At 45.1% G+C, this 25,770-nt stretch overlaps 19 non-coding genes across 19 annotated transcripts; 10 read left to right on the top strand and 9 right to left on the bottom strand.

Annotated features, from left to right (window-relative positions):
- Positions 1–4,452: 4,452 nt before the first annotated feature.
- On the top strand, positions 4,453–4,542 carry trnap-agg (transfer RNA proline (anticodon AGG)). Its single transcript is given in 2 exon segments — positions 4,453–4,488; positions 4,507–4,542. It is a non-coding gene; the product is annotated as a tRNA-Pro (tRNA).
- Positions 4,543–5,797: 1,255 nt separating this feature from the next.
- On the bottom strand, positions 5,798–5,888 carry trnar-ucg (transfer RNA arginine (anticodon UCG)). The gene is given in 2 exon segments: positions 5,798–5,833; positions 5,852–5,888. It is a non-coding gene; the product is annotated as a tRNA-Arg (tRNA).
- Positions 5,889–6,068: 180 nt separating this feature from the next.
- Positions 6,069–6,158, top strand: trnap-cgg (transfer RNA proline (anticodon CGG)). The gene is given in 2 exon segments: positions 6,069–6,104; positions 6,123–6,158. It is a non-coding gene; the product is annotated as a tRNA-Pro (tRNA).
- A 3,143-nt stretch (positions 6,159–9,301) lies between these two features.
- trnap-cgg (transfer RNA proline (anticodon CGG)) lies at positions 9,302–9,391 on the top strand. The gene is given in 2 exon segments: positions 9,302–9,337; positions 9,356–9,391. It is a non-coding gene; the product is annotated as a tRNA-Pro (tRNA).
- A 1,237-nt stretch (positions 9,392–10,628) lies between these two features.
- trnar-ucg (transfer RNA arginine (anticodon UCG)) lies at positions 10,629–10,719 on the bottom strand. Its single transcript is given in 2 exon segments — positions 10,629–10,664; positions 10,683–10,719. It is a non-coding gene; the product is annotated as a tRNA-Arg (tRNA).
- Positions 10,720–10,899: 180 nt separating this feature from the next.
- On the top strand, positions 10,900–10,989 carry trnap-agg (transfer RNA proline (anticodon AGG)). Its single transcript is given in 2 exon segments — positions 10,900–10,935; positions 10,954–10,989. It is a non-coding gene; the product is annotated as a tRNA-Pro (tRNA).
- Positions 10,990–12,227: 1,238 nt separating this feature from the next.
- Positions 12,228–12,318, bottom strand: trnar-ucg (transfer RNA arginine (anticodon UCG)). The gene is given in 2 exon segments: positions 12,228–12,263; positions 12,282–12,318. It is a non-coding gene; the product is annotated as a tRNA-Arg (tRNA).
- Positions 12,319–13,844: 1,526 nt separating this feature from the next.
- trnar-ucg (transfer RNA arginine (anticodon UCG)) lies at positions 13,845–13,935 on the bottom strand. Its single transcript is given in 2 exon segments — positions 13,845–13,880; positions 13,899–13,935. It is a non-coding gene; the product is annotated as a tRNA-Arg (tRNA).
- A 180-nt stretch (positions 13,936–14,115) lies between these two features.
- trnap-agg (transfer RNA proline (anticodon AGG)) lies at positions 14,116–14,206 on the top strand. Its single transcript is given in 2 exon segments — positions 14,116–14,151; positions 14,171–14,206. It is a non-coding gene; the product is annotated as a tRNA-Pro (tRNA).
- Positions 14,207–15,461: 1,255 nt separating this feature from the next.
- On the bottom strand, positions 15,462–15,552 carry trnar-ucg (transfer RNA arginine (anticodon UCG)). The gene is given in 2 exon segments: positions 15,462–15,497; positions 15,516–15,552. It is a non-coding gene; the product is annotated as a tRNA-Arg (tRNA).
- A 180-nt stretch (positions 15,553–15,732) lies between these two features.
- trnap-agg (transfer RNA proline (anticodon AGG)) lies at positions 15,733–15,823 on the top strand. Its single transcript is given in 2 exon segments — positions 15,733–15,768; positions 15,788–15,823. It is a non-coding gene; the product is annotated as a tRNA-Pro (tRNA).
- A 1,237-nt stretch (positions 15,824–17,060) lies between these two features.
- Positions 17,061–17,151, bottom strand: trnar-ucg (transfer RNA arginine (anticodon UCG)). The gene is given in 2 exon segments: positions 17,061–17,096; positions 17,115–17,151. It is a non-coding gene; the product is annotated as a tRNA-Arg (tRNA).
- Positions 17,152–17,331: 180 nt separating this feature from the next.
- On the top strand, positions 17,332–17,421 carry trnap-agg (transfer RNA proline (anticodon AGG)). The gene is given in 2 exon segments: positions 17,332–17,367; positions 17,386–17,421. It is a non-coding gene; the product is annotated as a tRNA-Pro (tRNA).
- Positions 17,422–18,929: 1,508 nt separating this feature from the next.
- Positions 18,930–19,020, top strand: trnap-agg (transfer RNA proline (anticodon AGG)). Its single transcript is given in 2 exon segments — positions 18,930–18,965; positions 18,985–19,020. It is a non-coding gene; the product is annotated as a tRNA-Pro (tRNA).
- Positions 19,021–20,257: 1,237 nt separating this feature from the next.
- Positions 20,258–20,348, bottom strand: trnar-ucg (transfer RNA arginine (anticodon UCG)). The gene is given in 2 exon segments: positions 20,258–20,293; positions 20,312–20,348. It is a non-coding gene; the product is annotated as a tRNA-Arg (tRNA).
- A 180-nt stretch (positions 20,349–20,528) lies between these two features.
- Positions 20,529–20,619, top strand: trnap-agg (transfer RNA proline (anticodon AGG)). Its single transcript is given in 2 exon segments — positions 20,529–20,564; positions 20,584–20,619. It is a non-coding gene; the product is annotated as a tRNA-Pro (tRNA).
- A 1,256-nt stretch (positions 20,620–21,875) lies between these two features.
- On the bottom strand, positions 21,876–21,966 carry trnar-ucg (transfer RNA arginine (anticodon UCG)). The gene is given in 2 exon segments: positions 21,876–21,911; positions 21,930–21,966. It is a non-coding gene; the product is annotated as a tRNA-Arg (tRNA).
- Positions 21,967–23,474: 1,508 nt separating this feature from the next.
- trnar-ucg (transfer RNA arginine (anticodon UCG)) lies at positions 23,475–23,565 on the bottom strand. The gene is given in 2 exon segments: positions 23,475–23,510; positions 23,529–23,565. It is a non-coding gene; the product is annotated as a tRNA-Arg (tRNA).
- Positions 23,566–23,745: 180 nt separating this feature from the next.
- On the top strand, positions 23,746–23,836 carry trnap-agg (transfer RNA proline (anticodon AGG)). The gene is given in 2 exon segments: positions 23,746–23,781; positions 23,801–23,836. It is a non-coding gene; the product is annotated as a tRNA-Pro (tRNA).
- Positions 23,837–25,770: the final 1,934 nt, after the last annotated feature.

Here is a 25,770-nt window from a genome sequence, read left to right as displayed (position 1 = left end):
ATCATAGCCACCCCACCTCCCCTTCCTTCCTGCCTGTCCTTCCTGATCGTTAAATAACCTGGTATGTTTAATCCCCAGGCATTGTCATCCTGCAGCCATGTTTCTGTAATGGCCACAAGATCATACCCATATGTAGTTATTTGTGCCATTAACTCGTCTATTTTGTTACAAATGCTACGTGCATTCAGATAGAGAACTTTCAAAGATGTTTTGTGACACTTAGTTCCTGCTTTTCCCCTTTTTAGTACTTTAGCTTTTACTGCATACCTTCTGCCCCTTCCTGACACGCACTGATTTTTAATTTCCCCACTGCAACCTAAGTCTATGACCTTCTCTGTTGTCATTTTTATTATTTGCTCTCTAGGAATCTCCCCCCCACTAGTCAGTTTAAAGCCCTCTCTACAACCCTAGTTATATGATCCGCCAGGACTCTAGTCCCAGCACTGGCCAAGTGAAGCCCATCCCAATGGAACAGCTCCCTCCTGCCCCAGTTCTGGTGCCAGTGCCCCAGGAAGCAAAACCCATTTCTCCCACACCAGACTTTGAGCCACGCATTTAACTCTCTAATTTTATTTGTCCTAGCCAAATTCGCTCGTGGCTCAGGTAATAATCCAGAGATTATTACCCTTGTGGTTCTGCTTTTTAATTTGACCCCTAGCTGCTCAAACTCCCTCAGCAGTACCTCCTTCCTTGTCCTATCTATGTCGTTGGTACCAACATGGACCACGACAACTGGATCCTCCCCCTCCCACTCCAATTTTCTCTCCAGTCCAGAGGCAATGTCCTTAACCCTGGCACCGGGCAGGCAACACAGCCTTCGGGACTCTCGCTCTCGGCTGCAAAGAACTCTATCTATCTCCCTAACGACACCATCCCCTACCACTACAACATTTATTTTAACTCCCCCCAATTGAATGGCCCCCTGTCCACGGTGCTGTGGCCAGGTTGCTCATCCTCCCTGCAGTTCCTGCTCCTGTTCCCACAGGGAGTAAGAGCCTCGAACCTGTTGGACAAGTGCAAGGGCTGCGGCTCCTCCAACACTACCTCCTTGGTCCCCGCACCTGCCTCACTTCTAGTCACACCATCCTGACCCTGGCCACGGACTACATCTGAATTAATTAATCTAATTGGTGTGACTACCTCGTGATACACAGAGTCCAGGTAACTCTCCCCCTCCCTGATGTGTCTCAGTGTTTGAAGCAAGGACTCCAGCTCTTCAACACGGAGCCGGAGTTCCTCGAGCAGCCAAAACTTACTGCAAATGTGATCACTTTGAGCATCAATGTCCTCAATCACATTAACTTGTTGCCCTTTCGTTGTTTTTACTTTTGAAAAGCATTGCTTGGCAAAGTGATTCTTTCCATTACACTTTGTGCACATTTTTCCAAACGCTGGGCATTGTCTTAACTGGTGTTTGTAAGCACAGCGTTTACAATTAAAAATTTCATCCTCCGATTGCTTTTCATTTCTGATCTGCCCACGTTTCTTCCCCTTGTAGTACACAGCACTGACAGCAGCATTATCACTCATTGCAATCGCATCATTATTGATTTCACTGAAAGTCTTCGTGTGCTTTCGAGCTAGCTCGCTGGCTTGGCATATTTTCACCGCATTTTTCAAATTTAGTTTGGTTTCTCTCAACAGACGTTCCCTGACTTTTTTTTATCATGAATACCAAACACAATCTGGTCACGAATCATGGATGCTTTGAGCTCAGAGAAATTACATGTCTGTGCTTTCAGTTTCAGGTCAGTTATAAAGCTAGCAAAAGTCTCATTTTGTTGCTGTGTCTGAGAACGGAAGATGTATCTTTCATACGTCTCATTCTTTTTGGGAGCGCAAAGTGCATCAAATTTTTTTAGCACATCTCCTAATTTTTCTCTGTTCTCCACTGGATTAAATACAAATGTATTAAATACCTCTATCACCTGTGGGCCTGCATCCGTAAGCAGCAATTCTATCTTCCTTGCGTCTGGCTTCGTACCGAATCCGATGGCTGCAATGTAGAGTTCGAATTACTGTTTAAAAGTCTGCCAATTGTAGTCGATTTTTTCTGTGAGATTCAAACGCTCTGGTGGCTTCAAATTCTCCATGTCGCTTTTAACAATTTTCAGCGGATCTTCACCATCCTGGTACCATGTTATGTTCATTAATAAATAGACATTCTTATTATGAACACAGCTAGCTTTTGTTAGTTACTTTGTTGAGCACATGTGGACTGGTACAGTATCTGTAGAGGCTTCCACCTTGACTGCTTCCTTGTTGGTAGCCTAGTGCCTCATGGGTAATGTAGTCTTAATATATATACAGCTGGGTAGTGCAGTCTTATATACAGCTCTACACAGCTCTATGGCTCCACCTAGTGTCCACTATAGAATGACATGTTATTGATCGTTACAGTCCCCACTGAGGACACGGCAGACCAGCTGTTACATTCGGATTCAACTTTGCTTTCATTAACCATGTTGATATTTAGACAATGTGAAGTTTACACGATAAAAACTCATGTTCCACCAGACTCACTGCTACCACCTAAGCGTTCCTCAATCTTTCTGATAAAACCTGAGTGTTCATTTCTCACTCTGATATCTCCAGAGTATTGCTTACTCTCACTGATAGCTCCTCAGCGTCCCGTACCCTCTTCGATACATTCTGAGCGCCCCTTACACACTCTCATACCTCCCGAGCGCTCATTAAACCTCTCTGATAACTCCTGAGTTCCCTTTCCCTCTATAATACCTTCTGAGTGTCCGTTACTCTCTCTGGTATCCATTTAGAGCCCTCATACCCACGTGATACTATCTCAGAAACCCTTCAATTCCCTCACAGCTTCTGAGCTCCCCATTGCTCTGGCAATCCCCTCTGAGAAACTCTGAGACTCCCTGATGCCAGGAGCAACGTGTGTTTGGAATGTTGCGGTGCAGGAGAAAGTGGGCAGAAACAGCTGCCTTTACATCGTGTGCGGGGAAAGGTAAGTAGATCTTGTATGTGAGAAGAGCGCAGAAACGTTTTGCCTGAAACTGCGCCCTTGAGGCAAGTTTTGTGTTGTCGGGTAAACTGCTACAGTGAAAGCACAACATTAAAACAGAACATATTGGAAATATTCAATAGATCAGGCAGCATCTGAAGAGAAATTTTCCTTTTACCAGACGTCACTGTCCACTTTCAATTACACTTCACGTAACTTATACTTACAATTTCAACACCTCCGTGCAAGAAACAGTTTGGGCTGAAATGAGGACTTTGCTGATTTGTGCAAATAGAGTGAAGCAGCAAAACAAAACTTCCCACTGCGGATTGGGCAAGGAAAGGACTCAGGAGTCTTGGATGCGTTGAAAAAGATCTAGTCTTAAATACAATAACGGTAGAATTCAAAACAATGCGTGTAGAGCACAGATGATTAGCGACCCACCGCCTTAACCCCTCAACCACCTCGCTCCATAAACAGAGCTCAGAAAGCTCTTTGTTTCCTTCTTTCTCAATGCAAAGCCCTTGACTCAATGCCGGCTTTCAATTATCAGTCACCAGTATCAGAAATGAAATACCACCGGTGTGATAGCGTGGCCGAGCAGTATAAGGCACTGAATTAAAACTTCATTCTTTTCGGGGGTGTGGATTCGAAACGCACTCCTGTCATAAAATTGTATTGATTTTGTTGTTGCCCGAAGAAATGCTCGCTGCAAAGTTCAAAATAAAAAATATATGATGGAGCGAACGTTGATCAGGTCAAGTAGCATCTAGTGAGACAGGCACTTCATCAACAATCCCTTTATTAAGCAACATCAGGCGCGAAAAAACTGTTGTTTTATTCCTTCCTGGAACGTGGGCCTCGCTGGCAATCCCGATCAAACGTAATAACGACGAGGATGGGATCCAGAACCCACGCGTACAGAGCCCAATAGATTAACACTCCATCGCCTTAATCTCTCGGCCACCTCGTCTCCACCATACACTGCTCTCAGCCATTCCATTTCCAGCTTTTTGCATTTAAGCAGAAATACCCTGAAACAAAGTTCACTTCACAACTTATTCTGCCCGTGCACACAGATCTACAATGTTGAAAATGTACAATCAGCTTAATGTAAGCAAAAGGCCTTTCGCTGCTTCAGTTGAGGGACTGTCACAAATGGTCGGTTTGCAGCCAGATTCAGAACAGAAAAAGTGTCGCCCAGTTAATTGAACGACCGCGGCAGGACTCGAACCTGCAATCGTCTGATAACTGAAAAACCTCGCAACCGAAGTCAAACGCCTTGTCCATTAGGCCACGCGGCCACTGATGCGGCTGTACCTCTTTTTATGGGGAGAATTGTGAGCAGATTCAATTAAAATGCTCGCAAAAAGAAGCGGATTGAGGAAAAGATAAACATATTTTAACTGAATGAACAGGACTTCTGCGAGCTGGGTTTGCACCAGCGCAAGGAATCGCAATGCAACTTGAAACATAACATCGGCGGCTCGTTGGTCTAGGGGTATGATTCTCGCTTAGGGAATTTCTGTGGCTTAAAATGCGAGAGGTCCCGGGTTCAAATCCCGCACGAGCCCAGTCACATTTAGTTAAACTCAACACCTCAGTCATGAAAGCTGAAATCGCTCTACTTTAAAAAAAACGGAATGATCCGGGACTGTGAGCTCTGCCATTTTAAACAGACACAGAATGATCCGGGACTGTAAGCACTCCCGGTTTAAACAGACCCAGAGTGATTAAGAACTGACCACGAGCCATTCCATTAAAGACAGGCCTGATTTTCAATGCTTAAGAAAGCGATGGCAACATAAATCGGACTGTTTCTATAATAGGCGGCCGATTACAATGCCCGCTCTTCTGTTGGACGACAAATTGAAGGTTTACTCCATTATAATTTTTCCATTTATCTCCGTCATTTCTCTCCAGCCAAATGACCTGAGTGTAGGTGTCAGCCGTGGCTCAGCTGCAGCAAAGTCAAGCAGCACTCCAGAGATTTGAGCACATAATCCAGGCTGACACTCCAGTGCAGTACTGAGGTAGTGCTGCACTGTTGGTGCCCCCGTCTTGCTGGTAAGACGTTAAACCGGGCCCTCCGATCCCATGAGAGTATGCCGAAAAGAACGAGGATTTCTCGCCCATTATTTAGCTCTCATCCAAAGACACTGAAACAGAAAATCTCTTCATTAAGGTTGATCAATATTTTTGAAATTACATTGCCTCCTGAAGGAGAAATTTATGTTTCTGCTCCCTAAACATTTGCCTCTGGTCCCGCTACTCTTTCATTCGGTGACAATCTCAGCAGAAGAAAGGAGGAGTTCGACAATCTCCGAATCACGATCACTGCTCCACATTCATTCAAGATGTTGAAGAATTGCAGTGGTCTCTTTTAATTTTAACAAGATATGAGTAATGCATGGGGCACAGACCAGGAGCACCAGGGCGATTCTGACGAAATTGCATTTGAAAGTTTATTTTAGGCAAGTTTCAGTTATAAGCTCGGAAAGGGTACCAGTATCAAACGTAATAACGACGAGGATGGGATCCGCATTCTCGATGAACAGTCCATCGCCTCAACCTCTCGGCCACCTCGTCTCAACCATGCGTTGCTCTCAGCCATTCCATTTCCTGGATTTTGCATCGAAGCAGAAATACCCTGAAAGAAAGTCCACTTCACCGCTTATCCTGCCCATGCACACAGATCTACAATGTTGAAAATGTACAATCAGCTTAATGTAAGCAAAAGGCCTTCCGCTGCTTCAGTTGAGGGACTGTCAAAAATGTTTGGTTTGAAGCCAGATTCAGAACAGAAAAAGTGTCGCCCAGTTAATTGAACGACCGCGGCAGGACTCGAACCTGCAATCGTCTGATAACTGAAAAACCTCGCAACCGAAGTCAGACGCCTTGTCCATTAGGCCACGCGGCCACTGATGCGGCTGTACCTCTTTTTATGGGGAGAATTGTGAGCAGATTCAATTAAAATGCTCGCAAAAAGAAGCGGATTGAGGAAAAGATAAACATATTTTAACTGAATGAACAGGACTTCTGCGAGCTGGGTTTGCACCAGCGCAGGGAATCGCAATGCAACTTGAAACATAACATCGGCGGCTCGTTGGTCTAGGGGTATGATTCTCGCTTCGGGAATTTCTGTGGCTTAAAATGCGAGAGGTCCCGGGTTCAAATCCCGGACGAGCCCAGTCACATTTAGTTAAACTCAACACCTCAGTCATGAAAGCTGAAATCGCTCTACTTTAAAAAAAACGGAATGATCCGGGACTCTGAGCTCTGCCATTTTAAACAGACACAGAATGATCCGGGACTGAAAGCACTCCCGGTTTAAACAGACCCAGAGTGATTAACAACTGACCACGAGCCATTCCATTAAAGACAGGCCTGATTTTCAATGCTTAAGAAAGCGATGGCAACATAAATCGGACTGTTTCTATAATAGGCGGCCGATTACAATGCCCGCTCTTCTGTTGGACGACAAATTGAAGGTTTACTCCATTATAATGTTTCCATTTATCTCCGTCATTTCTCTCCAGCCAAATGACCTGAGTGTCGGTGTCAGCCGTGGCTCAGCTGCAGCCAAGTCAAGCAGCACTCCAGAGATTTGAGCACATAATCCAGGCTGACACTCCAGTGCAGTACTGAGGTAGTGCTGCACTGTTGGTGCCCCCGTCTTGCTGGTAAGACGTTAAACCGGGCCCTCCGATCCCATGAGAATATGCCGAAAAGAACGAGGATTTCTAGCCCATTATTTAGCTCTCATCCAAAGACACTGAAACAGAAAATCTCTTCATTAAGGTTGATCAATATTTTTGAAATTACATTGCCTCCTGAAGGAGAAATTTATGTTTCTGCTCCCTAAACATTTGCCTCTGGTCCCGCTACTCTTTCATTCGGTGACAATCTCAGCAGAAGAAAGGAGGAGTTCGACAATCTCCGAATCACGATCACTGCTCCACATTCATTCAAGATGTTGAAGAATTGCAGTGGTCTCTTTTAATTTTAACAAGATATGAGTAATGCATGGGGCACAGACCAGGAGCACCAGGGCGATTCTGACGAAATTGCATTTGACAGTTTATTTTAGGCAAGTTTCAGTTAAAAGCTCGGAAAGGGTGCCAGTATCAAACGTAATAAAAACGAGGATGGGATCCGCATTCTCGATGAACAGTCCATCGCCTCAACCTCTCGGCCCCCTCGTCTCAACCATGCACTGCTCTCAGCCATTCCATTTCCTGGTTTTTGCATCTAAGCAGAAATACCCTGAAAGAAAGTCCACTTCACCGCTTATCCTGCCCATGCACACAGATCTACAATGTTGAAAATGTACAATCAGCTTAATGTAAGCAAAAGGCCTTCCGCTGCTTCAGTTGAGGGACTGTCAAAAATGGTTGGTTTGAAGCCAGATTCAGAACAGAAAAAGTGTCGCCTAGTTAATTGAACGACCGCGGCAGGACTCGAACCTGCAATCGTCTGATAACTGAAAAACCTCGCAGCCGAAGGCAGACGCCTTATCCATTAGGCCACGCGGCCACTGCTGCGGCGGTACCTCTTTTTATGGGGAGAATTGTGAGCAGATTCAATTAAAATGCTCGCAAAAAGAAGCGGATTGAGGAAAAGATAAACATATTTTAACTGAATGAACAGGACTTCTGCGAGCTGGGTTTGCACCAGCGCAGGGAATCGCAATGCAACTTGAAACATAACATCGGCGGCTCGTTGGTCTAGGGGTATGATTCTGGCTCAGGAAATTTCTGTGGCTTAAAATGCGAGAGATCCCGGGTTCAAATCCCGGACGAGGCCAGTCACAATTAGTTAAACTCAACACCTCAGTCATGAAAGCTGAAATCGCTCTACTTTAAAAAAAACGGAATGATCCGGGACTGTGAGCTCTGCCATTTTAAACAGACACAGAATGATCCGGGACTGTAAGCACTCCCGGTTTAAACAGACCCAGAGTGATGAACAACTGACCACGAGCCATTCCATTAAAGACAGGCCTGATTTTCAATGCTTAAGAAAGCGATGGCAACATAAATCGGACTGTTTCTATAATAGGCGGCCGATTACAATGCCCGCTCTTCTGTTGGACGACAAATTGAAGGTTTATTCCATTATAATTTTTCCATTTATCTCAGTCATTTCTCTCCAGCCAAATGACCTGAGTGTAGGTGTCAGCCGTGGCTCAGCTGCAGCCAAGTCAAGCAGCACTCCAGAGATTTGAGCACATAATCCAGGCTGACACTCCAGTGCAGTACTGAGGTAGTGCTGCACTGTTGGTGCCCCCGTCTTGCTGGTAAGACGTTAAACCGGGCCCTCCGATCCCATGAGAGTATCCCGAAAAGAACGAGGATTTCTCGCCCATTATTTAGCTCTCATCCAAAGACACTAAAACAGAAAATCTCTTCATTAAGGTTGATCAATATTTTTGATATTACATTGCCTCCTGAAGGAGAAATGTATGTTTCTGCTCCCTAAACATTTGCCTCTGGTCCCGCTACTCTTTCATTCGGTGACAATCTCAGCAGAAGAAAGGAGGAGTTCGACAATCTCCGAATCACGATCACTGCTCCACATTCATTCAAGATGTTGAAGAATTGCAGTGGTCTTTTTTAATTTTAACAAGATATGAGTAATGCACGGGGCACCGACCAGGAGCACCAGGGCGATTCTGACGAAATTGCACTTGAAATTTTATTTTAGGCAACTTTCAGTTAAAAGCTCGGTAAGGGTACCAGTATCAAACGTAATAACGACGAGGATGGGATCCGCATTCTCGATGAACAGTCCATCGCCTCAACCTCTCGGCCACCTCGTCTCAACCATGCACTGCTCTCAGCCATTCCATTTCCTGTTTTTTGCATCGAAGCAGAAATACCCTGAAAGAAAGTCCACTTCACCGCTTATCCTGCCCATGCACACAGATCTACAATGTTGAAAATGTACAATCAGCTTAATGTAAGCAAAAGGCCTTCCGCTGCTTCAGTTGATGGACTGTCAAAAATGGTTGGTTTGAAGCCAGATTGAGAGCAGAAAAAATGTCGCGCAGTTAATTGAACGACCGCGGCAGGACTCGAACCTGCTGTCGTCTTGATAACTGAAAAACTTCGCAAGCGAAGTCAGACGCCTTATCCATTAGGCCACGCGGCCACTGATGCGGCTGTACCTCTTTTTATGGGGAGAATTGTGAGCAGATTAAATTAAAATGCTCGCAAAAAGAAGCGGATTGAGGAAAAGATAAACATATTTTAACTGAATGAACAGGACTTCTGCGAGCTGGGTTTGCACCAGCGCAGGGAATCGCAATGCAACTTGAAACATAACATCGGCGGCTCGTTGGTCTAGGGGTATGATTCTCGCTTCGGGAATTTCTGTGGCTTAAAATGCGAGAGGTCCCGGGTTCAAATCCCGGACGAGCCCAGTCACATTTAGTTAAACTCAACACCTCAGTCATGAAAGCTTTAATCGCTCTACTTTAAAAAAAACGGAATGATCCGGGACTGTGAGCTCTGCCATTTTAAACAGACACAGAATGATCCGGGACTGAAAGCACTCCCGGTTTAAACAGACCCAGAGTGATGAACAACTGACCACGACCCATTCCATTAAAGACAGGCCTGATTTTCAATGCTTAAGAAAGCGATGGCAACATAAATCGGACTGTTTCTATAATAGGCGGCCGATTACAATGCCCGCTCTTCTGTTGGACGACAAATTGAAGGTTTACTCCATTGTAATTTTTCCATTTATCTCCGTCATTTCTCTCCAGCCAAATGACCTGAGTGTCGGTGTCAGCCGTGGCTCAGCTGCAGCCAAGTCAAGCAGCACTCCAGAGATTTGAGCACATAATCCAGGCTGACACTCCAGTGCAGTACTGAGGTAGTGCTGCACTGTTGGTGCCCCCGTCTTGCTGGTAAGACGTTAAACTGGGCCCTCCGATCCCATGAGAGTTTGCCGAAAAGAACGAGGATTTCTAGCCCATTATTTAGCTCTCATCCAAAGACACTGAAACAGAAAATCTCTTCATTAAGGTTGATCAATATTTTTGAAATTACATTGCCTCCTGAAGGAGAAATTTATGTTTCTGCTCCCTAAACATTTGCCTCTGGTCCCGCTACTCTTTCATTCGGTGACAATCTCAGCAGAAGAAAGGAGGAGTTCGACAATCTCCGAATCACGATCACTGCTCCACATTCATTCAAGATGTTGAAGAATTGCAGTGGTCTCTTTTAATTTTAACAAGATATGAGTAATGCATGGGGCACAGACCAGGAGCACCAGGGCGATTCTGACGAAATTGCATTCGAAAGTTTATTTTAGACAAGTTTCAGTTAAAAGTTCGGAAAGGGTACCAGTATCAAACGTAATAACGACGAGGATGGGATCCGCATTCTCGATGAACAGTCCATCGCCTCAACCTCTCGGCCACCTCGTCTCAACCATGCACTGCTCTCAGCCATTCCATTTCCTGGTTTTTGCATCTAAGCAGAAATACCCTGAAAGAAAGTCCACTTCACCGCTTATCCTACAATGTGGAAAATGTACAATCAGCTTAATGTAAGCAAAAGGCCTTCCGCTGCTTCAGTTGAGGAACTGTCAAAAATGGTTGGTTTGAAGCCAGATTCAGAACAGAAAACGTGTCGCCCAGTTAATTGAACGACCGCGGCAGGACTCGAACCTGCAATCGTCTGATAACTGAAAAACCTCGCAACCGAAGTCAGACGCCTTATCCATTAGGCCACGCGGCCACTGATGCGGCTGTACCTCTTTTTATGGGGAGAATTGTGAGCAGATGAAATTAAAATGCTCGCAAAAAGAAGCGGATTGAGGAAAAGATAAACATATTTTAACTGAATGAACAGGACTTCTGCGAGCTGGGTTTGCACCAGCGCAGGGAATCGCAATGCAACTTGAAACATAACATCGGCGGCTCGTTGGTCTAGGGGTATGATTCTCGCTTAGGGAATTTCTGTGGCTTAAAATGCGAGAGGTCCCGGGTTCAAATCCCGGACGAGCCCAGTCACATTTAGTTAAACTCAACACCTCAGTCAGGAAAGCTGAAATCGCTCTACTTTAAAAAAAAACGGAATGATCCGGGACTGTGAGCTCTGCCATTTTAAACAGACACAGAATGATCTGGGACTGTAAGGACTCCCGGTTTAAACAGACCCAGAGTGATGAACAACTGACCACGAGCCATTCCATTAAAGACAGGCCTGATTTTCAAAGCTTAAGAAAGCGATGGCAACATAAATCGGACTGTTTCTATAATAGGCGGCCGATTTCAATGCCCGCTCTTCTGTTGGACGACAAATTGAAGGTTTACTCCATTATAATTTTTCCATTTACCTCCGTCATTTCTCTCCAGCCAAATCACCTGAGTGCAGGTGTCAGCCGTGGCTCAGCTGCAGCCAAGTCAAGCAGCACTCCAGAGATTTGAGCACATAATCCAGGCTGACACTCCAGTGCAGTACTGAGGTAGTGCTGCACTGTTGGTGCCCCCGTCTTGCTGGTAAGACGTTAAACCGCGCCCTCCGATCCCATGAGAGTATGCCGAAAAGAACGAGGATTTCTCGCCCATTATTTAGCTCTCATCCAAAGACACTAAAACAGAAAATCTCTTCATTAAGGTTGATCAATATTTTTGAAATTACATTGCCTCCTGAAGGAGAAATTTATGTTTCTGCTCCCTAAAGATTTGCCTCTGGTCCCGCTACTCTTTCATTCGGTGACAATCTCAGCAGAAGAAAGGAGGAGTTCGACAATCTCCGAATCACGATCACTGCTCCACATTCATTCAAGATGTTGAAGAATTGCAGTGGTCTCTTTTAATTTTATCAAGATATGGGTAATGCATGGGGCACAGACCAGGAGCACCAGGGCGATTCTGACGAAATTGCATTTGAAAGTTTATTTTAGGCAAGTTTCAGTTAAAAGCTCGGAAAGGGTACCAGTATCAAACGTAATAACGACGAGGATGGGATCCGCATTCTCGATGAACAGTCCATCGCCTCAACCTCTCGGCCACCTCGTCTCAACCATGCACTGCTCTCAGCCATTCCATTTCCTGGATTTTGCATCTAAGCAGAAATACACTGAAAGAAAGTCCACTTCACCGCTTATCCTACAATGTGGAAAATGTACAATCAGCTTAATGTAAGCAAAAGGCCTTCCGCTGCTTCAGTTGAGGAACTGTCAAAAATGGTTGGTTTGAAGCCAGATTCAGAACAGAAAACGTGTCGCCCAGTTAATTGAACGACCGCGGCAGGACTCGAACCTGCAATCGTCTGATAACTGAAAAACCTCGCAACCGAAGTCAGACGCCTTATCCATTAGGCCACGCGGCCACTGATGCGGCTGTACCTCTTTTTATGGGGAGAATTGTGAGCAGATGAAATTAAAATGCTCGCAAAAAGAAGCGGATTGAGGAAAAGATAAACATATTTTAACTGAATGAACAGGACTTCTGCGAGCTGGGTTTGCACCAGCGCAGGGAATCGCAATGCAACTTGAAACATAACATCGGCGGCTCGTTGGTCTCGGGGTATGATTCTCGCTTAGGGAATTTCTGTGGCTGAAATATGCGAGAGGTCCCGGGTTCAAATCCCGGACGAGCCCAGTCACATTTAGTTAAACTCAACACCTCAGTCATGAAAGCTGAAATCGCTCTACTTTAAAAAAAACGGAATGATCCGGGACTGTGAGCTCTGCCATTTTAAACAGACACAGAATGATCCGGGACTGTAAGCACTCCCGGTTTAAACAGACCCAGAGTGATGAACAACTGACCACGAGCCATTCCATTAAAGACAGGCCTGATTTTCAATGCTTAAGAAAGCGATGGCAACATAAATCGGACTGTTTCTATAATAGGCGGCCGATTACAATGCCCGCTCTTCTGTTGGACGACAAATTGAAGGTTTACTCAATTATAATTTTTCCATTTATCTCCGTCATTTCTCTCCAGCCAAATGACTTGAGTGTAGGTGTCAGCCGTGGCTCAGCTGCAGCCAAGTCAAGCAGCACTCCAGAGATTTGAGCACATAATCCAGGCTGACACTCCAGTGCAGTACTGAGGTAGTGCTGCACTGTTGGTGCCCCCGTCTTGCTGGTAAGACGTTAAACCGGGCCCTCCGATCCCATGAGAATATGCCGAAAAGAACGAGGATTTCTCGCCCATTATTTAGCTCTCATCCAAAGACACTAAAACAGAAAATCTCTTCATTAAGGTTGAACAATATTTTTGAAATTACATTGCCTCCTGAAGGAGAAATTTATGTTTCTGCTCCCTAAAGATTTGCCTCTGGTCCCGCTACTCTTTCATTCGGTGACAATCTCAGCAGAAGAAAGGAGGAGTTCGACAATCTCCGAATCACGATCACTGCTCCACATTCATTCAAGATGTTGAAGAATTGCAGTGGTCTCTTTTAATTTTAACAAGATATGAGTAATGCATGGGGCACAGACCAGGAGCACCAGGGCGATTCTGACGAAATTGCATTTGAAAGTTTATTTTAGGCAAGTTTCAGTTAAAAGCTCGGAAAGGGTACCAGTATCAAACGTAATAACGACGAGGATGGGATCCGCATTCTCGATGAACAGTCCATCGCCTCAACCTCTCGGCCACCTCGTCTCAACCATGCACTGCTCTCAGCCATTCCATTTCCTGGATTTTGCATCTAAGCAGAAATACCCTGAAAGACAGTCCACTTCACCGCTTATCCTGCCCATGCACACAGATCTACAATGTTGAAAATGTACAATCAGCTTAATGTAAGCAAAAGGCCTTCCGCTGCTTCAGTTGAGGGACTGTCAAAAATGGTTGGTTTGAAGCCAGATTCAGAACAGAAAAAGTGTCGCCTAGTTAATTGAACGACCGCGGCAGGACTCGAACCTGCAATCGTCTGATAACTGAAAAACCTCGCAACCGAAGTCAGACGCCTTGTCCATTAGGCCACGCGGCCACTGATGCGGCTGTACCTCTTTTTATGGGGAGAATTGTGAGCAGATTCAATTAAAATGCTCGCAAAAAGAAGCGGATTGAGGAAAAGATAAACATATTTCAACTGAATGAACAGGACTTCTGCGAGCTGGGTTTGCACCAGCGCAGGGAATCGCAATGCAACTTGAAACATAACATCGGCGGCTCGTTGGTCTAGGGGTATGGTTCTCGCTTAGGGAATTTCTGTGGCTTAAAGATGCGAGAGGTCCCGGGTTCAAATCCCGGACGAGCCCAGTCACATTTAGTTAAACTCAACACCTCAGTCATGAAAGCTGAAATCGCTCTACTTTAAAAAAAACGGAATGATCCGGGACTGTGAGCTCTGCCATTTTAAACAGACACAGAATGATCCGGGACTGAAAGCACTCCCGGTTTAAACAGACCCAGAGTGATGAACAACTGACCACGAGCCATTCCATTAAAGACAGGCCTGATTTTCAATGCTTAAGAAAGCGATGGCAACATAAATCGCACTGTTTCTATAATAGGCGGCCGATTACAATGCCCGCTCTTCTGTTGGACGACAAATTGAAGGTTTACTCCATTGTAATTTTTCCATTTATCTCCGTCATTTCTCTCCAGCCAAATGACCTGAGTGCAGGTGTCAGCCGTGGCTCAGCTGCAGCCAAGTCAAGCAGCACTCCAGAGATTTGAGCACATAATCCAGGCTGACACTCCAGTGCAGTACTGAGGTAGTGCTGCACTGTTGGTGCCCCCGTCTTGCTGGTAAGACGTTAAACTGGGCCCTCCGATCCCATGAGAGTTTGCCGAAAAGAACGAGGATTTCTAGCCCATTATTTAGCTCTCATCCAAAGACACTAAAACAGAAAATCTCTTCATTAAGGTTGATCAATATTTTTGAAATTACATTGCCTCCTGAAGGAGAAATTTATGTTTCTGCTCCCTAAAGATTTGCCTCTGGTCCCGCTACTCTTTCATTCGGTGACAATCTCAGCAGAAGAAAGGAGGAGTTCGACAATCTCCGAATCACGATCACTGCTCCACATTCATTCAAGATGTTGAAGAATTGCAGTGGTCTCTTTTAATTTTAACAAGATATGAGTAATGCATGGGGCACAGACCAGGAGCACCAGGGCGATTCTGACGAAATTGCATTTGAAAGTTTATTTTAGGCAAGTTTCAGTTAAAAGCTCGGAAAGGGTACCAGTATCAAACGTAATAACGACGAGGATGGGATCCCCATTCTCGATGAACAGTCCATCGCCTCAACCTCTCGGCCACCTCGTCTCAACCATGCACTGCTCTCAGCCATTCCATTTCCTGGATTTTGCATCTAAGCAGAAATACCCTGAAAGACAGTCCACTTCACCGCTTATCCTGCCCATGCACACAGATCTACAATGTTGAAAATGTACAATCAGCTTAATGTAAGCAAAAGGCCTTCCGCTGCTTCAGTTGAGGGACTGTCAAAAATGGTTGGTTTGAAGCCAGATTCAGAACAGAAAAAGTGTCGCCCAGTTAATTGAACGACCGCGGCAGGACTCGAACCTGCAATCGTCTGATAACTGAAAAACCTCGCAACCGAAGTCAGACGCCTTGTCCATTAGGCCACGCGGCCACTGATGCGGCTGTACCTCTTTTTATGGGGAGAATTGTGAGCAGATTCAATTAAAATGCTCGCAAAAAGAAGCGGATTGAGGAAAAGATAAACATATTTCAACTGAATGAACAGGACTTCTGCGAGCTGGGTTTGCACCAGCGCAGGGAATCGCAATGCAACTTGAAACATAACATCGGCGGCTCGTTGGTCTAGGGGTATGATTCTCGCTTAGGGAATTTCTGTGGCTTAAAGATGCGAGAGGTCCCGGGTTCAAATCCCGGACGAGCCCAGTCACATTTAGTTAAACTCAACACCTCAGTCATGAAAGCTGAAATCGCTCTACTTTAAAAAAAACTGAATGATCCGGGACTGTGAGCTCTGCCATTTTAAACAGACACAGAATGATCCGGGACTGAAAGCACTCCCGGTTTAAACAGACCCAGAGTGATGAACAACTGACCACGAGCCATTCCATTAAAGACAGGCCTGATTTTCAATGCTTAAGAAAGCGATGGCAACATAAATCGGACTGTTTCTATAATAGGCGGCCGATTACAATGCCCGCTCTTCTGTTGGACGACAAATTGAAGGTTTACTCCATTGTAATTTTTCCATTTATCTCCGTCATTTCTCTCCAGCCAAATGACCTGAGTGTCGGTGTCAGCCGTGGCTCAGCTGCAGCCAAGTCAAGCAGCACTCCAGAGATTTGAGCACATAATCCAGGCTGACACTCCAGTGCAGTACTGAGGTAGTGCTGCACTGTTGGTGCCCCCGTCTTGCTGGTAAGACGTTAAACTGGGCCCTCCGATCCCATGAGAGTTTGCCGAAAAGAACGAGGATTTCTAGCCCATTATTTAGCTCTCATCCAAAGACACTAAAACAGAAAATCTCTTCATTAAGGTTGATCAATATTTTTGAAATTACATTGCCTCCTGAAGGAGAAATTTATGTTTCTGCTCCCTAAAGATTTGCCTCTGGTCCCGCTACTCTTTCATTCGGTGACAATCTCAGCAGAAGAAAGGAGGAGTTCGACAATCTCCGAATCACGATCACTGCTCCACATTCATTCAAGATGTTGAAGAATTGCAGTGGTCTCTTTTAATTTTAACAAGATATGAGTAATGCATGGGGCACAGACCAGGAGCACCAGGGCAATTCTGACGAAATTGCATTTGAAAGTTTATTTTAGGCAAGTTTCAGTTAAAAGCTCGGAAAGAGTACCAGTATCAAACGTAATAACGACGAGGATGGGATCCGCATTCTCGATGAACAGTCCATCGCCTCAACCTCTCGGCCACCTCGTCTCAACCATGCACTGCTCTCAGCCATTCCATTTCCTGGATTTTGCATCTAAGCAGAAATACCCTGAAAGAAAGTCCACTTCACCGCTTATCCTACAATGTGGAAAATGTACAATCAGCTTAATGTAAGCAAAAGGCCTTCCGCTGCTTCAGTTGAGGAACTGTCAAAAATGGTTGGTTTGAAGCCAGATTCAGAACAGAAAACGTGTCGCCCAGTTAATTGAACGACCGCGGCAGGACTCGAACCTGCAATCGTCTGATAATTGAAAAACCTCGCAACCGAAGTCAGACGCCTTGTCCATTAGGCCACGCGGCCACTGATGCGGCTGTACCTCTTTTTATGGGGAGAATTGTGAGCAGATTCAATTAAAATGCTCGCAAAAAGAAGCGGATTGAGGAAAAGATAAACATATTTTAACTGAATGAACAGGACTTCTGCGAGCTGGGTTTGCACCAGCGCAGGGAATCGCAATGCAATTTGAAACATAACATCGGCGGCTCGTTGGTCTAGGGGTATGATTCTCGCTTAGGGAATTTCTGTGGCTTAAAATGCGAGAGGTCCCGGGTTCAAATCCCGGACGAGCCCAGTCACATTTAGTTAAACTCAACACCTCAGTCATGAAAGCTGAAATCGCTCTACTTTAAAAAAAACGGAATGATCCGGGACTGTGAGCTCTGCCATTTTAAACAGACACAGAATGATCCGGGACTGTAAGCACTCCCGGTTTAAACAGACCCAGAGTGATGAACAACTGACCACGAGCCATTCCATTAAAGACAGGCCTGATTTTCAATGCTTCAGAAAGCGATGGCAACATAAATCGGACTGTTTCTATAATAGGCGGCCGATTACAATGCCCGCTCTTCTGTTGGACGACAAATTGAAGGTTTACTCCATTATAATTTTTCCATTTATCTCCGTCATTTCTCTCCAGCCAAATGACCTGAGTGTAGGTGTCAGCCGTGGCTCAGCTGCAGCCAAGTCAAGCAGCACTCCAGAGATTTGAGCACATAATCCAGGCTGACACTCCAGTGCAGTACTGAGGTAGTGCTGCACTGTTGGTGCCCCCGTCTTGCTGGTAAGACGTTAAACCGGGCCCTCCGATCCCATGAGAGTATGCCGAAAAGAACGAGGATTTCTAGCCCATTATTTAGCTCTCATCCAAAGACACTAAAACAGAAAATCTCTTCATTAAGGTTGATCAATATTTTTGAAATTACATTGCCTCCTGAAGGAGAAATTTATGTTTCTGCTCCCTAAACATTTGCCTCTGGTCCCGCTACTCTTTCATTCGGTGACAATCTCAGCAGAAGAAAGGAGCAGTTCGACAATCTCCGAATCACGATCACTGTTCCACATTGATTCAAGAAGTTGAAAAATTGCAGTGGTCTCTTTTAATTTTAACAAGATATGAGTAATGCATGAGGCACAGACCAGGAGCACCAGGGCAATTCTGACGAAATTGCATTTGAAAGTTTATTTTAGGCAAGTTTCAGTTAAAAGCTCGGAAAGAGTACCAGTATCAAACGTAATAACGACGAGGATGGGATCCGCATTCTCGATGAACAGTCCATCGCCTCAACCTCTCGGCCACCTCGTCTCAACCATGCACTGCTCTCAGCCATTCCATTTCCTGGATTTTGCATCTAAGCAGAAATACCCTGAAAGAAAGTCCACTTCACCGCTAATCCAACAATGTGGAAAATGTACAATCAGCTTAATGTAAGCAAAAGGCCTTCCGCTGCTTCAGTTGAGGAACTGTCAAAAATGGTTGGTTTGAAGACAGATTCAGAACAGAAAACGTGTCGCCCAGTTAATTGAACGACCGCGGGAGGACTCGAACCTGCAATCGTCTGATAACTGAAAAACCTCGCAACCGAAGTCAGACGCCTTATCCATTAGGCCACGCGGCCACTGATGCGGCTGTACCTATTTTTATGGGGAGAATTGTGAGCAGATGAAATTAAAATGCTCGCAAAAAGAAGCGGATTGAGGAAAAGATAAACATATTTTAACTGAATGAACAGGACTTCTGCGAGCTTGGTTTGCACCAGCGCAGGGAATCGCAATGCAACTTGAAACATAACATCGGCGGCTCGTTGGTCTAGGGGTATGATTCTCGCTTAGGGAATTTCTGTGGCTTAAAGATGCGAGAGGTCTCGGGTTCAAATCCCGGACGAGCCCAGTCACATTTAGTTAAACTCAACACCTCAGTCATGAAAGCTGAAATCGCTCTACTTTAAAAAAAACGGAATGATCCGGGACTGTGAGCTCTGCCATTTTAAACAGACACAGAATGATCCGGGACTGAAAGCACTCCCGGTTTAAACAGACCCAGAGTGATGAACAACTGACCACGAGCCATTCCATTAAAGACAGGCCTGATTTTCAATGCTTAAGAAAGCGATGGCAACATAAATCGGACTGTTTCTATAATAGGCGGCCGATTACAATGCCCGCTGTTCTGTTGGACGACAAATTGAAGGTTTACTCCATTGTAATTTTTCCATTTATCTCCGTCATTTCTCTCCAGCCAAATGACCTGAGTGTCGGTGTCAGCCGTGGCTCAGCTGCAGCCAAGTCAAGCAGCACTCCAGAGATTTGAGCACATAATCCAGGCTGACACTCCAGTGCAGTACTGAGGTAGTGCTGCACTGTTGGTGCCCCCGTCTTGCTGGTAAGACGTTAAACTGGGCCCTCCGATCCCATGAGAGTTTGCCGAAAAGAACGAGGATTTCTAGCCCATTATTTAGCTCTCATCCAAAGACACTAAAACAGAAAATCTCTTCATTAAGGTTGATCAATATTTTTGAAATTACATTGCCTCCTGAAGGAGAAATTTATGTTTCTGCTCCCTAAACATTTGCCTCTGGTCCCGCTACTCTTTCATTCGGTGACAATCTCAGCAGAAGAAAGGAGCAGTTCGACAATCTCCGAATCACGATCACTGTTCCACATTGATTCAAGAAGTTGAAGAATTGCAGTGGTCTCTTTTAATTTTAACAAGATGTGAGTAATGCATGGGGCACAGACCAGGAGCACCAGGGCAATTCTGACGAAATTGCATTTGAAAGTTTATTTTAGGCAAGTTTCAGTTAAAAGCTCGGAAAGAGTACCAGTATCAAACGTAATAACGACGAGGATGGGATCCGCATTCTCGATGAACAGTCCATCGCCTCAACCTCTCGGCCACCTCATCTCAACCATGCACTGCTCTCAGCCATTCCATTTCCTGGATTTTGCATCTAAGCAGAAATACCCTGAAAGAAAGTCCACTTCACCGCTTATCCTACAATGTGGAAAATGTACAATCAGCTTAATGTAAGCAAAAGGCCTTCCGCTGCTTCAGTTGAGGAACTGTCAAAAATGGTTGGTTTGAAGCCAGATTCAGAACAGAAAACGTGTCGCCCAGTTAATTGAACGACCGCGGCAGGACTCGAACCTGCAATCGTCTGATAATTGAAAAACCTCGCAACCGAAGTCAGACGCCTTGTCCATTAGGCCACGCGGCCACTGATGCGGCTGTACCTCTTTTTATGGGGAGAATTGTGAGCAGATTCAATTAAAATGCTCGCAAAAAGAAGCGGATTGAGGAAAAGATAAACATATTTTAACTGAATGAACAGGACTTCTGCGAGCTGGGTTTGCACCAGCGCAGGGAATCGCAATGCAACTTGAAACATAACATCGGCGGCTCGTTGGTCTAGGGGTATGATTCTCGCTTAGGGAATTTCTGTGGCTTAAAGATGCGAGAGGTCCCGGGTTCAAATCCCGGACGAGCCCAGTCACATTTAGTTAAACACAACACCTCAGTCATGAAAGCTGAAATCGCTCTACTTTAAAAAAAACGGAATGATCCGGGACTGTGAGCTCTGCCATTTTAAACAGACACAGAATGATCCGGGACTGAAAGCACTCCCGGTTTAAACAGACCCAGAGTGATGAACAACTGACCACGAGCCATTCCATTAAAGACAGGCCTGATTTTCAATGCTTAAGAAAGCGATGGCAACATAAATCGGACTGTTTCTATAATAAGCGGCCGATTACAATGCCCGCTGTTCTGTTGGACGACAAATTGAAGGTTTACTCCATTGTAATTTTTCCAAATATCTCCGTCATTTCTCTCCAGCCAAATGACCTGAGTGTAGGTGTCAGCCGTGGCTCAGCTGCAGCCAAGTCAAGCAGCACTCCAGAGATTTGAGCACATAATCCAGGCTGACACTCCAGTGCAGTACTGAGGTAGTGCTGCACTCTTGGTGCCCCCGTCTTGCTGGTAAGACGTTAAATCGGGCCCTCCGATCCCATGAGAGTATGCCGAAAAGAACGAGTATTTCTCGCCCATTATTTAGCTCTCATCCAAAGACACTAAAACAGAAAATCTCTTCATTAAGGTTGATCAATATTTTTGAAATTACATTGCCTCCTGAAGGAGAAATTTATGTTTCTGCTCCCTAAACATTTGCCTCTGGTCCCGCTACTCTTTCATTCGGTGACAATCTCAGCAGAAGAAAGGAGCAGTTCGACAATCTCCGAATCACGATCACTGTTCCACATTGATTCAAGAAGTTGAAGAATTGCAGTGGTCTCTTTTAATTTTAACAAGATATGAGTAATGCATGGGGCACAGACCAGGAGCACCAGGGCAATTCTGACGAAATTGCATTTGAAAGTTTATTTTAGGCAAGTTTCAGTTAAAAGCTCGGAAAGAGTACCAGTATCAAACGTAATAACGACGAGGATGGGATCCGCATTCTCGATGAACAGTCCATCGCCTCAACCTCTCGGCCACCTCGTCTCAACCATGCACTGCTCTCAGCCATTCCATTTCCTGGATTTTGCATCTAAGCAGAAATACCCTGAAAGAAAGTCCACTTCACCGCTTATCCTGCCCATGCACACAGATCTACAATGTTGAAAATGTACAATCAGCTTAATGTAAGCAAAAGGCCTTCCCGCTGCTTCAGTTGAGGAACTGTCAAAAATGGTTGGTTTGAAGCCAGATTCAGAACAGAAAACGTGTCGCCCAGTTAATTGAACGACCGCGGCAGGACTCGAACCTGCAATCGTCTGATAATTGAAAAACCTCGCAACCGAAGTCAGACGCCTTGTCCATTAGGCCACGCGGCCACTGATGCGGCTGTACCTCTTTTTATGGGGAGAATTGTGAGCAGATTCAATTAAAATGCTCGCAAAAAGAAGCGGATTGAGGAAAAGATAAACATATTTTAACTGAATGAACAGGACTTCTGCGAGCTGGGTTTGCACCAGCGCAGGGAATCGCAATGCAACTTGAAACATAACATCGGCGGCTCGTTGGTCTAGGGGTATGATTCTCGCTTAGGGAATTTCTGTGGCTTAAAGATGCGAGAGGTCGCGGGTTCAAATCCCGGACGAGCCCAGTCACATTTAGTTAAACTCAACACCTCAGTCATGAAAGCTGAAATCGCTCTACTTTAAAAAAAACGGAATGATCCGGGACTGTGAGCTCTGCCATTTTAAACAGACACAGAATGATCCGGGACTGAATGCACTCCCGGTTTAAACAGACCCAGAGTGATGAACAACTGACCACGAGCCATTCCATTAAAGACAGGCCTGATTTTCAATGCTTAAGAAAGCGATGGCAACATAAATCGGACTGTTTCTATAATAGGCGGCCGATTACAATGCCCGCTCTTCTGTTGGACGACAAATTGAAGGTTTACTCCATTGTAATTTTTCCATTTATCTCCGTCATTTCTCTCCAGCCAAATGACCTGAGTGTCGGTGTCAGCCGTGGCTCAGCTGCAGCCAAGTCAAGCAGCACTCCAGAGATTTGAGCACATAATCCAGGCTGACACTCCAGTGCAGTACTGAGGTAGTGCTGCACTGTTGGTGCCCCCGTCTTGCTGGTAAGACGTTAAACTGGGCCCTCCGATCCCATGAGAGTTTGCCGAAAAGAACGAGGATTTCTAGCCCATTATTTAGCTCTCATCCAAAGACACTAAAACAGAAAATCTCTTCATTAAGGTTGATCAATATTTTTGAAATTACATTGCCTCCTGAAGGAGAAATTTATGTTTCTGCTCCCTAAACATTTGCCTCTGGTCCCGCTACTCTTTCATTCGGTGACAATCTCAGCAGAAGAAAGGAGCAGTTCGACAATCTCCGAATCACGATCACTGTTCCACATTGATTCAAGAAGTTGAAGAATTGCAGTGGTCTCTTTTAATTTTAACAAGATATGAGTAATGCATGGGGCACAGACCAGGAGCACCAGGGCAATTCTGACGAAATTGCATTTGAAAGTTTATTTTAGGCAAGTTTCAGTTAAAAGCTCGGAAAGAGTACCAGTATCAAACGTAATAACGACGAGGATGGGATCCGCATTCTCGATGAACAGTCCATCGCCTCAACCTCTCGGCCACCTCATCTCAACCATGCACTGCTCTCAGCCATTCCATTTCCTGGATTTTGCATCTAAGCAGAAATACCCTGAAAGAAAGTCCACTTCACCGCTTATCCTACAATGTGGAAAATGTACAATCAGCTTAATGTAAGCAAAAGGCCTTCCGCTGCTTCAGTTGAGGAACTGTCAAAAATGGTTGGTTTGAAGCCAGATTCAGAACAGAAAACGTGTCGCCCAGTTAATTGAACGACCGCGGCAGGACTCGAACCTGCAATCGTCTGATAATTGAAAAACCTCGCAACCGAAGTCAGACGCCTTGTCCATTAGGCCACGCGGCCACTGATGCGGCTGTACCTCTTTTTATGGGGAGAATTGTGAGCAGATTCAATTAAAATGCTCGCAAAAAGAAGCGGATTGAGGAAAAGATAAACATATTTTAACTGAATGAACAGGACTTCTGCGAGCTGGGTTTGCACCAGCGCAGGGAATCGCAATGCAACTTGAAACATAACATCGGCGGCTCGTTGGTCTAGGGGTATGATTCTCGCTTAGGGAATTTCTGTGGCTTAAAGATGCGAGAGGTCCCGGGTTCAAATCCCGGACGAGCCCAGTCACATTTAGTTAAACACAACACCTCAGTCATGAAAGCTGAAATCGCTCTACTTTAAAAAAAACGGAATGATCCGGGACTGTGAGCTCTGCCATTTTAAACAGACACAGAATGATCCGGGACTGAAAGCACTCCCGGTTTAAACAGACCCAGAGTGATGAACAACTGACCACGAGCCATTCCATTAAAGACAGGCCTGATTTTCAATGCTTAAGAAAGCGATGGCAACATAAATCGGACTGTTTCTATAATAGGCGGCCGATTACAATGCCCGCTCTTCTGTTGGACGACAAATTGAAGGTTTTCTCCATTGTAATTTTTCCATTTATCTCCGTCATTTCTCTCCAGCCAAATGACCTGAGTGTCGGTGTCAGCCGTGGCTCAGCTGCAGCCAAGTCAAGCAGCACTCCAGAGATTTGAGCACATAATCCAGGCTGACACTCCAGTGCAGTACTGAGGTAGTGCTGCACTGTTGGTGCCCCCGTCTTGCTGGTAAGACGTTAAACTGGGCCCTCCGATCCCATGAGAGTTTGCCGAAAAGAACGAGGATTTCTAGCCCATTATTTAGCTCTCATCCAAAGACACTAAAACAGAAAATCTCTTCATTAAGGTTGATCAATATTTTTGAAATTACATTGCCTCCTGAAGGAGAAATTTATGTTTCTGCTCCCTAAACATTTGCCTCTGGTCCCGCTACTCTTTCATTCGGTGACAATCTCAGCAGAAGAAAGGAGCAGTTCGACAATCTCCGAATCACGATCACTGTTCCACATTGATTCAAGAAGTTGAAGAATTGCAGTGGTCTCTTTTAATTTTAACAAGATATGAGTAATGCATGGGGCACAGACCAGGAGCACCAGGGCAATTCTGACGAAATTGCATTTGAAAGTTTATTTTAGGCAAGTTTCAGTTAAAAGCTCGGAAAGAGTACCAGTATCAAACGTAATAACGACGAGGATGGGATCCGCATTCTCGATGAACAGTCCATCGCCTCAACCTCTCGGCCACCTCGTCTCAACCATGCACTGCTCTCAGCCATTCCATTTCCTGGATTTTGCATCTAAGCAGAAATACCCTGAAAGAAAGTCCACTTCACCGCTTATCCTGCCCATGCACACAGATCTACAATGTTGAAAATGTACAATCAGCTTAATGTAAGCAAAAGGCCTTCCCGCTGCTTCAGTTGAGGAACTGTCAAAAATGGTTGGTTTGAAGCCAGATTCAGAACAGAAAACGTGTCGCCCAGTTAATTGAACGACCGCGGCAGGACTCGAACCTGCAATCGTCTGATAATTGAAAAACCTCGCAACCGAAGTCAGACGCCTTGTCCATTAGGCCACGCGGCCACTGATGCGGCTGTACCTCTTTTTATGGGGAGAATTGTGAGCAGATTCAATTAAAATGCTCGCAAAAAGAAGCGGATTGAGGAAAAGATAAACATATTTTAACTGAATGAACAGGACTTCTGCGAGCTGGGTTTGCACCAGCGCAGGGAATCGCAATGCAACTTGAAACATAACATCGGCGGCTCGTTGGTCTAGGGGTATGATTCTCGCTTAGGGAATTATCTGTGGCTTAAAATGCGAGAGGTCCCGGGTTCAAATCCCAGACGAGCCCAGTCACATTCAGTTAAACTCAACACCTCAGTCATGAAAGCTGAAATCGCTCTACTTTAAAAAAAACGGAATGATCCGGGACTGTGAGCTCTGCCATTTTAAACAGACACAGAGTGATCCGGGACTGTAAGCACTCCCGGTTTAAACAGACCCAGAGTAATGAACAACTGACCACGAGCCATTCCATTAAAGACAGGCCTGATTTTCAATGCTTAAGAAAGCGATGGCAACATAAATCGCACTGTTTCTATAATAGGCGGCCGATTACAATGCCCGCTCTTCTGTTGGACGACAAATTGAAGGTTTACTCCACTATA

The sequence above is a fragment of the Somniosus microcephalus genome, unplaced genomic scaffold (genome assembly GCF_052327205.1).
Source record: "Somniosus microcephalus isolate GS21.2 unplaced genomic scaffold, FLI_Smic_1.0 unresolved_chr1, whole genome shotgun sequence".
Lineage (NCBI taxonomy): Eukaryota > Metazoa > Chordata > Chondrichthyes > Squaliformes > Somniosidae > Somniosus > Somniosus microcephalus.
Note: the sequence above shows the minus strand (reverse complement) of the source record. Positions and strands in the feature narration are given on the sequence as shown.